Consider the following 10,928-nt stretch of genomic DNA (forward strand, 5'->3'; position numbering starts at 1 on the left):
TCCTTCCTTCCTTCCTTCCTTCCTTCCTTCCTTCCTTCCTTCCTTCCTTCCCTTTTCCTTCCAGACGGAGTCTTGCTCTGTCACCCAGGCTGGAGTGCTGTGGCGTGATCTCAGCTCACTGCAAGCTCTGCCTCCCATGTTCACGCCATTCTCCTGCCTCAGCCTCCCGAGCAGCTGGGACTACATGTGCCCGCTGCCACGCCCGGTTCATGTTTTGTTGTTTTTGTGGAGATGCGGTTTCACCGTGTAAGCCAGGCTGATCTGGATCTCCTGATCGCGTGATCCACCCACCTCGGCCTCCCAAAGTGCTGGGATTACAGGCGTGATCCACTGCACCCAGCCTGCTGTAGGCTTTTTTGACTTCCCCCCTCCCTCTCTTTGCCCTACTGTCACCATGCTTTCCAACATCCCCTGATTCTGCTCCCCATTCATGGCACCCCTACACTCCTGCTGCAGCCGGGACCTCCTTCCTGGGGGAGCATCACCAAAGCACAATCAGGCAGCAGCATCCCAGTGCTTTCCCCTCACTGACACCCCGCCAGGATCCCGACTCCAGCCCGGGAGGACAGGGTGCCAGACCCCAAAGGCGTAGGCACGGGTTCCCTGCTGTTCACGGTGCCTTCCCCCTCCTGGAACGCCCAGGAGATTCAATCAACTCATCGGGTACCACTGCAACCTTCCAAACTGGAGGAAGGGGTGGGCAGGGGCTGTGGGTGCCTCACAGGTGAGCCACGACCTCTGCTCCAGAACGCAGGGGCTGCTTTATCTGGTGGAGGGACATTGCTTCGCCAGCCACCAGGGAAACTGTCCCTGTGCAGCAAGATTCCCATTGCCACAACCTTCGTGTAAACTCCAGCCTGGAGGACACGTCAGAGACCCAGGTCTCGGGCCTCGTGGGCATGCCTGGTGCCATGGCTCCCAACAAATGGGTGGGCATACTCTGCAAATCAAGGAACCCACCACACTGCACCAAGAGCCCAGGGAGTTGCCAACAAAGGAAGGAGCCTAAGATACCCATCTCCAAAATAAGCCATTAATCCAAGACAACATCCATATCAGTGCTGCATTGCTCCTCTCGCATGGATGGCCTGGCCACCCTGTTCCAGCCCAGTCCAAGCCCCCTCCACCCTTTCCCAGCCTGCTCAAAATGGCCCTGCCTACCGGAGCAGGGTGCTCCCTCTCCATACCTCTATCTCTCTCGCTCTCTAGCTCCCTCCCCCTCTCTCTTCTGGGTTTGCCCCTGCACCTCCCACTACTTCTGTCACCTTCCCTCTGTCTCTCTGTCTCTCTCTCTTTCTCTGTCCCACTCTCTTTCTCTGAATCTCTGTCTTTCTCTTTCCCTCTCCCCTTCGCCTGTCTCTCTCGATGGATGTCTCTCTCCCTTCTTTGGTTTCAATCTCACCATCTCTTCCTTTGTCTTCTTCAGGCTGTTTGTGTGTGTGTGCATGTGAGTGTGTGTATGTGTGTATGTCTGTGTGTGTGTGTGCATGCGTGTGTGGGTTCCCACACGCAAGAGCCCTGTTGTGTGTGTGTGGGGCTGTGGATTTGCTTCTGGTGGTGTTGGCGTGTGTCTGGGTTTCTCTCAGCCCCTCTGGCTAGAGATCAGGCTGCGGGCTCTAGTGCCAGCCTGGGGCAAAGCAGGGCCATCCCCCAACCCCGAATCCCCCACACCCTCTTGACCACCGGCTGGGTCTTTGTTGGGACAAGCGACTGTGGTGGGCACGTTGTGACAAAAATCCACCTGCGGCTGGGAGTGCTGTTCGCCCTTGGACAACCCTGACGGCTCTGGGTGGCTGTGGCAAGAGGGTGCCACGGAGGTGCTCCTGAGTTGCCAGAGATCCAAAAGAATACTTCTGCGACAAGGCAGAGGACTGAACAGTGTTCCAGAAGCATGGGCCCTGGGCCCTGATGCCTTGGAGCACTCCCTATTCCGAGTGGTCCCGACGTGTTGGAAGCTTGGGAGATCGGGAGCCGGGGGAAGGCCATGAGCGAGGTTCTTGAGGGGTCTCGATCTGAACCCAGCGTCCCTGGGCTGTTGGTGTTAGCTGGAAGCCAGCAGACATGGCTGGGCCGGGCTCTTGGGGCAGCTAAGGGCCTCTGCTGGTGTCTACAGCCATACTACCCTGAGCCCACCCCACCACATCTGTTCTCGGAAGCTAAGCAGTGCCGGGTCTGGTTAGCACTTGGATGGGAGACCCCCTGGGAATACTGGGTGCTACAGGGTTTTTTGCTTTCTTTCTTGTCTTTGTTTCTTTTCTACCTTCCTTTCCTCCCTTCTCTATCTCTTCTTTCTTTCTTTCTTTCTTTCTTTCTTTCTTTCTTTCTTTCTTTCTTTCTTTCTTTCTTTCTTTTTCTTTCTTTTTCTTTCTTTTCTTCTTTCTTTTCTTCTTTCTTTCTCTTTCTTTCTTTCTTTCTTCCTTTCTTTCTTTCTTTCCTTCCTTCCTTCCTTCCTTCCTTCTTCTTTATTTCATTGTTTCTTTCTTTTCTTTCTTTCTTTCTTTCTGTCTTTCTTTCTTATGCTCTTTTACTTCCAGAGTCTCGCTCTGTCACCTAGGCTGGAGTGCAGTGGCGTGATCTCGGCTCACTTCAAGCTCCACCTCACTCATTCACACCATTCTCCTGCCTCAGCCTCCTGAGCAGCGGGGACTACAGGCACCCATCCCTATGCTGGGCTCATGTTTTGAAGTTTTAGTAGAGACGGCACTGTGTTAGTCAAGCTGGTCTGGATATCCTGACCTCGTGATCTACCCTCCTTGGAATCCCAAGGTGCTGTTGTTACAGGCGTGATTCACTGCGCACAGCCTGTAGTAGTCTTGTGTGGCTTCCCCCTCCCTCCCTTCCCCCTACTGTTGCCATGTTTCCCAACCTCCCCGGACGCTGCTCCCAATTTATCGCCCGCCTACAGCCTTGCTGCAGCCGGGGATGTCCTCTTTGGGGTCCGCCACAAAAGCACAATGGGGCAGCAGCCTCCCAATGCTTCCACCTCGCTGCCGCCAAGCTAGGAGCCCGGGTCCATCCCTGGAGGGCAGGGGGTGGGACCATAAAGGCGCAGGTGCAGGTTCCCTGCCCTTCACGCTGCCTTCCCACACCCGGAATGCCCAGGCAATTCAATGTACACATCGAACGACGCTGCAACCTTCCAAACCAGGGGAAGGGGCAGGCAGGGGCAGCGGGTGTCACACACACCAGCCAAGACCTCCGCTCCAGAGCTCATGGGCCGCTTTATCCGGGGGTAGACATTGCTTTGCTAGCCATCAGGAAAACAGTCCATGTGCACCCGGATTCCATTGCCACCAACTTCGTGTAAACTCCAGTCCCGAGGACATGCCAGAGACCCAGGCCTCGGGCACTGTGTGTATGCCCGGTGCCACGGCTCCTACCATATGGACGGTTGCACTCTGCGAATCTAGGGGCCAATACACAGCACCAGGAGCACAGGGAGGTGCCAATGAATTAAAGAGCATATAAAAACACCTCTAAACAAGCAATTAACCCTAGACAAAACCAGTCTCAGCACTCCATTGCTCCTCTTGCATGGACGACCTGGTCACCCTGTTCTGGCTCAGCCCATTCCCCCTCCACCCTATACCAGCCTGCTCAAAAGGGCCCTGCCTACTGGAGAAGGGCGTCCCTCTCCATGGTTCTATCTCTCTAGCTCTCTAGCTCCCTCCCCCTCTATCTTCTGGGTTTCCCCTCCACCTCCTGCTATTTCTGTCACCTTCCCTCTGTCTCTCTGTCTCTCTCTCTTTCTCTGTCTCTCTCTCTTTCTCTGAATCTCAGTCTGTCTGTTTCCCTCTGCCTTTCCCCTGTCTCTCTCCATGGATGTCTCTCTCACCATCAGTTTCAATCTCTCCATCCATCTCTTTCTTGCTCTCCTTCAAGCCGTTTGTTTGTGCGTGCATGTGTTTGAGTGTGTGTGTCTGTATGTCTGTGTCTGTGCACATGCACGTGTGGGGGTTTCTGTGCGTGAGCGCCCGGGTGTGTCTGTGTGTGGGGCTATGGGTTTGCTCCTGGTAGTGGTGGGGTGTGTCTGGGTTTCTCTCAGCCCCTCTCACCGGCGATCAGGCTGCTAGTGCCAGCCTGGGGCAAAGCAGGGCCATCCCCCAATCCCCAACCCCCCACGACCTCTTGCCCACCGGCCAGGTCTTGGTCTGGACAAGTGACCTTTGTGGGGGTGCTGTGAGAGAAAGGTCACGTGCAGCTGTTCCAGCTGTTCGTCCTTGACCAGCCATGATGGCTCTGGGTGGGTGGGGCATGAGGGGGCCTCGAAGGAGCTCCTGAGCGGCCCAGGGTCCAAAAGAATACATCTGTGACAGGGCAGAGGACCGGATGGGGTCCTAGGATCCTGGGCCCTGGGCCCTAACGCCTCGGAGCACTTCCTATTCCGAGCGGGCCTGACGTGGTGGAAGCTCAGGAGCGGGAGCTGGGGGAAGGCTGTGGGTGAGTGACTCCGGGGTCCCAATCTGAGCCCGGCGGCCCTGGACTGGTGGTGCCAGCTGGAAGCTGGTGGGCATGGATGGGTCGAGCTCTTGGGGCAGCCAGGCGGCTCTGCAGGTGTCTACAGCCATACCACACTGAACACGCCCTATCTTGTCTGATTTTGGAAGCCAAGCAGGGTAGGGTCTGGTAAGTATTTGGATGGGAGACCACCTGGGAATACTGGGTGCTGTAGGCGCTTTTGCTTTCTTTCTTGTCTTTCTTTTCTACCTTCCTTTCTTCCCTTCTCTCTCTCTCTTTTTTCTTTCTTTCCTTCTTTCTTTCTTTTCTATCTTTCAGTCTTTCTTTCTTCTTTCTCTCTTCTCTTCTTGCTTTCTTTATTTCCTTTCTTTCTTTCTCTTTTGGTCTTTCCTCTCTTTCCTTCTTTTTCTTTTCTTCTTTGTCTTTATTTCCTTCTTTCCTTCTTTCTTTCTCTCTTTTCTTTCTGTCTCTCTTCTTTCTTTCTTTCATTCTTTCCTAATTTCTTTCTTTCTTTCCTTCATTCTTTCTTTCTTTCTTTCTGTCTCTCTTCCTACTTTCTTTTCTTTCTTTCTTTGTCTCTTTCTATCTTTCTTTCTTTCCTTCTTTTTGTCTTTCTTCTTTCTTTCCTACTTTCTTTTCTTTCTTTTTTCTCTCTTTCTTTCTTTCTCTCTCTATCTTTCTTTCTTTCCTTCTTTATGTCTTTCTTCTTTCTTTCCTACTTTCTTTTCTTTCTTTTTTCTCTTTGTTTCTTTATTTCTTACTCTTTCTTTCTTTCTCTCTTTCTTTCTTTCCTTCTTTTCTCGCTATCTCTTGTTCTTTCTTTCCTTCTTTCTTTAGTTTTCTCTTACTTTTCTTTCTTTCTCTCTCTTTCTTTCTTTCCTCTTTCTTTCTTTCTTTCATCTTACAATCATTCTTTCTTCCTTTCTCCTTCCTTCCTTCCCTTCCTTCCTTCCTTCCTTCTTTTCTTTCCTTCCTTCCTTCCTTCCTTCCTTCCTTCCTTCCTTCCTTCCTTCCTTCCTTCCTTCCTTCCTTCCTTCCTTCCTTCCTTCCTTCCTTCCTTCCTTCCTTCTTTTCTTTCTTTTCTTTCTCTTCCAGACAGTCTCGCTGTGTCACCCTGGCTGGATTGCAGTGGCATGATCTCGTCTTACTGCAAGCTCGGCCTCCTGGGTTGACGTCATTCTCCTGCCACAGCCTCCGAAGCAGCTGGGACTGCCGGCACCCGCCACCACTCCTGGTTCATGTTTTATAGTTTTAGTAGAGATGGGGTTTCAACGTGTTAGCCAGGCTGGTCTGGATCTCCTCACCTCGTGATCCACAGGCCTCGGCCTCCCAAAGTGCTGGGATTACAGGCGTGATAAACTGCGCCCAAACTGGTGTTGGCTTTTGTGGCATCCCCCCTCCTTTCCTTCCCCCTACTGTAGCCATGCTTCCCAACCTCCCCTGAATCTGCACCCCGTTTATCGCCTGCCTACACCCCTGCCGCAGTTGGGGACCTCCTCCTGTGTGTCCACCACCAAAGCACCACTGGGCAGCAGGACCCCACCCCCTCTGCCTCACTGTCGCTCAGCTCCAGCCCGAGAGGGCAGGGGGACGGATCCCAAATGCGCAGGCGCGGGTTCCCTGACGTTCGAGGTGCCTTCCGACTCCTGGAACGCCCAGGCATTTCTATTCACCTATCAGGCGCTGCCACAACCTTCCAAATAGGGGGAAGGGTCAAGCAGGGACAGTTGGTGCCATACACGTCAGCCAAGAACTCCGCTCCAGAACGCAGGGGTTGCTTTATGCGGGGGAAAGACATTGCTCTGCCAGCCTCCAGGAAAACAGTCCCTGTGCCCCCAGATTCCCATTGCCACTAACTTCCTGTAAACTCCATTCCCGAGGACACGCCAGAGACAAAGGCCTAGGGCCCCGTGGGCAAGCCCGGTGCTGCAGCTCCCACCAAATGAATGGGCAAACCTTGCAAATCAAGGGGCGACCACACCACACCAAGAGCATAGGGACGTGCCGAAAAAGGAAGGAGCCTATGAAACCCACCTCCAAAGAAAGCAATTAATCCAGGACAAAACCCGTCTCAGTGCTCTGTTGCTCCCCTCACATGGATGGCCTGGCCACCCTGTTCTGGCCCAGCCCAAGCCCCCTCCAACCTATCCCGGCCTGCTCAAAAGGACCCTGCCTACCAGAACAGGGTGCTCCCTCTCCAACTTTCTATTGATCTCACTCTCTTTCTATTGATCTCACTCACTCCCTGCACTTCTGTCTTCCGGGTTTGCACCTGCACTTCATGCTACCTCTGTTGCCTTCCCTCTGTCTAACTGTCTCTCTCACTTTCTCTGTCCCTCTCTCTTTCTCTGCCTCTCAGTCTGTCTCTTTCCCTCTCCACCTACCCTGTCTCACTCGATCACTGTATCTCTCCCTTTCTCTGTTTCAATCTGTCCATCCATCTCTTCCTTGATCTCCTTCATGCTGTTTTGGTGTGCCTGCATGTGTGTGTGTGCGTGTGTGTGTCTGTGTGTGTGCGCTAACGCGTGTGTGGGTTCCTGTGCTCGAGCGCCCGGGTTTGTCTGTGTGTGTGGCTGTGGATTTGCTCCTGGTGGTGGTGGGGTGTATCTGGGTTTCTCTCAGCCCCTCTCACCAGGGATCAGGCTGCCAGTTCTAGTGTCAGCCCAGGGCAAAGCAGAGCATCCCCCAAGCCCCAACACTCCACGCCCTCTTGCCCACCGGCCGGGTTTTGCTCCAGACAAGCTACCATGATGGGTGTGTTGTGAGAAAAAGGCCACGCGCGGCTGGGCCGGCTATTCGCCCTTGGCCAGCTCCGACGGCTCTGGGTGGGTGGGGAAGAGCGGGCCACGCAGGAGCTCCTGAGCGGCCAGGATACCTCCGCGACAGGGCGGAGGACCAGACGGGGTCCCAGGATCGTGGGGCCTGGGCCTTGACGCCTCGGAGTGCTCCCTGTTCTGAGAGGGACGGACTTGGTGGAAGTTTGGGAGTTCAGGAGCCGGGGGAAGGCTGCGGGCAAGCGGCTCCGGGGTCCCTATGCGAGCCCGGCGGGCCTGGGCCAGCGGTGCTGGCTGGAAGCCGGTGGGCGTGGCTGGGCCGGGATCTTGCTGCAGCGAGGGGCCTCTGTTGCCGTCTACTGCCATACCACCCTGAATGCGCCCGATCTCTTCTGATCTCGGAAGCTATGGATGGCCGGGCCTGGTTAGTACTTGGATGGGAGACGATGTGGGAATACCGAGTGCTGTAGGTTTTTTTGCTTCCTTTCTTGTCTTTCTTTCTTTTCTACCTTTCTTTTTTCCTTCTCTCTCTCTCTCTTCTTTTTCTTTCTTTTCTTTCTTTCTCTCTCTCTTTCTTTCCTTCTTTCTTTCCTCTTTCTTTCTTTTTATTTTTCTTTCTTTCTTTCTCTATCTTTCTTTCTTTCCTTATTTCTTTTCTTTCTCTCTTTGTTTCTTTGTTTCTTTCTTTCTTTCTTCTTTCCTTCTTTCTCTCTCTCTTTCTTTTCTTTCTCTCTTTCATTCTTTCTTTTCTTCTTTCTTTTCTTTGTTTCTCTCTCTCCTTCTTTCTTTATTTTTTTCTTCTTTCTTTCTTCCTTCCTTCCTTCCATCATTTCTTCCTTCCATCATTTCTTTCTTTCTTTCTTTCTTTCTTTCTTTCTTTCTTTCTTTCTTTCTTTCTTTCTTTCTCTCTTTCTTTCTCTCTCTCTCTCTCTCTCTCTTTCCTTCTTTCTTTCTCTCCTTCTTTCTTTTTCTTTCAGATGGAGTGTCACTCTATCACCCAGGGTGGAGTGCAGTAGTGTGATCTCTGCTCACTGCAAGCTCTGCCTCGCGCGTTCATGTCATTCTCCTGCCTCAGCCTCTCGAGCAGCGGGGACTACAGGCAACTGCCCACACGCTGGGCTCATGTTTTGTAGTTTTAGTAGACGGGGGTTTTACTGTGTTAGCCAGGCTGATCTGGATATCCTGACTTCGTGATCCACCCTCCTCTGAATCCCAACATGCTGTGGTTCCAGGCGTGATCCACCCTGCCCTCCCTGCTGTAGTCTTTTGTGGTTTCCCTCCTCCCTCCCTTCCCCTTACTCTTGCTATCCTTTCCAAACTCTCCGTACTCTGTCCCCACTTTATTGCCTGCCTACAACCCTGCCGCAGCCAGGGACGTACTCTTGGGGGTCTGCCACAAAAGCACAACCAGGCAGTAGCCTACCACCACTGCCGCCTTGCCGCCACCATGCCTGGAGCTTGGGTCCATCCCGGGAGGGCAGGGGGCCAGTCCACAAAGGCGCAGGTGCCGATTCCCTGCCGTTCATGCTGCCTTCCCACTCCCGGAATTCCCAGGCAATTCAATGCACTCATCGGGCGTTGCCACAACCTTCCAAACTGGGGGAAGTGGGAAGCAGCGGCAGTGGGTGCCACACACACCAGCCAAGACTTCCGCTCCAGAAGGCAGGGGCCACTTTATCCAGGAGAAGGATATTGCTTTGCCAGCCACCAGGCAAACAGTCCCTGTGCAGCTGGATTCCATTTCCACCAACTTTGTGTAAACTCCAGTCCCGAGGACATACCAGAGACCCAGGCCTTGGGTGCTGTGGGCTCACCCAGTGCCACGGCTCCTGCCAAATGGACAGGCGCACTCTGCAAATCTAGAGTCCCAATGCACGGTACCAGGAGCACAGGGAGGTGCCAACAATGGAAGGAGCCTACCAAACCCACCTCAAAAGCAAGCAATTAACCCAAGACAAAACCCGTCTCAGCGTTCCATTGCTCCCCTTGCATGGACGGCCTGGTCACCTTGTTCTGGCCCAGCCCATGCCCCCTAAACCCTACCCTGGCCTGCTCAAGAGGGCCCTGTGTACCGGAGCAGGGCGCTCCCTCTCCAAGGCTCTATCGCTCTCGCTCTGTAGCTCCCTTGCCCTCTCTCTTCTGGGTTTGCCCCTGGACCTCGTGCTCCTTCTGTTGCCTTCCCTCTGTCTCTCTGTCTCACTCTCTTTCTCTGTCCCTCTCTCTTTGCCTCTCTGTCTGTCTCTTTACCTCTCCCCATCCCCTGTCTCTCTCGACCTCTGTCTCTCTCCCTCCCTCAGTTTCAGCCTCTCCATCCATCTCTTCCTTGCTCTCCTTCAAGCTGTTTGCATGCGCGTGCATATGTGTGTATGTGTGTCTTTGTGTGTTTTCGCACGTGTGTGGGTTCACGTGCGCGATTGCCCAGGTGTGTCTGTGTGTGGGTCTGTGGATTTTCTCTGGATTGTGGTGGGGTGTGACTGGGTTTCTCTCAGTAACTCTCGCTGGGGATCCGGCTGCCAGCTCTAGTGCCAGCCCAGGGAAAAGCAGGGCCATTCTCCAACCCCCAAACTCTGTCGTCCTCTTGTCCACCAGCTGGGTCTTGGTCGGGACAAGCGACTGTGGTGTGGTAGTTGTGAGAAAAAGGCCATGCGCGACTGGGCTGGCTGTTCATCCTTGGCCAGCCCTGACGGCTCTGTGTGGGTGGACCAAGAGGGGGCCTCGTAGGAGCTCCTGAGCGCCCTGGGATCCAAAGGAATATCTCTGCAACAGGGCTGAGATCAGGACGACGTCACAGGATCCTGGGCCCTGGGCCCTGATGCCTCGGAGCCCTCCCTGTTCTGAGCGGGTCTGATGTGGTGGAACCTTGGAATCTCGGGAGCAGGGGAAGGCCATGGGAGAGCGGCTCAGAGGTCCCGATTTGAGCCCGGGGCCCCCGGGCTGGTGGTGTTGGCTGGATGATGGCAGGCATGACTGTGACGGGCTGTTGGGGAAGCCAGGCGCCTCTGCTGGCATCTACGGCCATATCACCCTGAACACGTCTGATCTCATCTGATCTTGGAAGCTAAGCAAAGTAGGGCCTGGTTAGTACTTGGATGGGAGACCGCCTGGGAATATTGGATGCTGTATGCTTTTTTGCTTTCTTTCTTGTTTCTTTCCATTCTGCCTTCCTTTCTTTCCATTCTGCCTTCCTTTCTTTCCTTCTCTCTCTTTCTTCTTTTTCTTTCTTTTCTTTCTTCCTTCTTTCTTTTTTTATTTCTTTCTTTCTTCTATCTTTACCTTTCTTTCTTTTCTTTCTTTCTTTTCTGTCTTTCGTTATTTCTTTTTTCTTCATTCTTCCCTTCTTTCTTTTCTTTCTTTCTCTTTCTTTCCTTCTTTCTTTCTTTTCTTCCTCTTTCTTTCTTCTTTGTTTACTTCTTTCTTTCTTTTCTTTCCTTTCTCTCTTTCTTTCTTTTCTATCTCTCTTTCATTATTTCTTTTTTCTTCATTCTTCCCTTCTTTCTTTCTTTTCTTTCTCTCTCTTTCTCCCTTCCTTCCTTTCTTTCTTCCTGCCTTCCTTCCTTCCTTCTTTCTTTCTTTCCTTCTTTCTTTCTTCCTTCCTTCCTTCCTTTCTCTCTCTCTCTCTCTTTCCTTCCTTCCTTCCTTCCTTCCTTCCTTCCTTCCTTCCTTCCTTCCTTCCTTCCTTCCTTCCTTCCTTCCTTC

General features: G+C 52.9%; 3 pseudogenes; all 3 read left to right on the forward strand.

The window, feature by feature from the left end:
• The first annotated feature begins 4,556 nt into the window (after window positions 1-4,556).
• LOC112615757 lies at window positions 4,557-4,675 on the forward strand (annotated as a pseudogene).
• Window positions 4,676-7,586: 2,911 nt separating this feature from the next.
• Window positions 7,587-7,705, forward strand: LOC112616050 (annotated as a pseudogene).
• Window positions 7,706-10,239: 2,534 nt separating this feature from the next.
• LOC112615936 lies at window positions 10,240-10,358 on the forward strand (annotated as a pseudogene).
• Window positions 10,359-10,928: the final 570 nt, after the last annotated feature.

The sequence above is a fragment of the Theropithecus gelada genome, chromosome 1 (genome assembly GCF_003255815.1).
Source record: "Theropithecus gelada isolate Dixy chromosome 1, Tgel_1.0, whole genome shotgun sequence".
NCBI classification, from domain to species: Eukaryota; Metazoa; Chordata; class Mammalia; order Primates; family Cercopithecidae; genus Theropithecus; species Theropithecus gelada.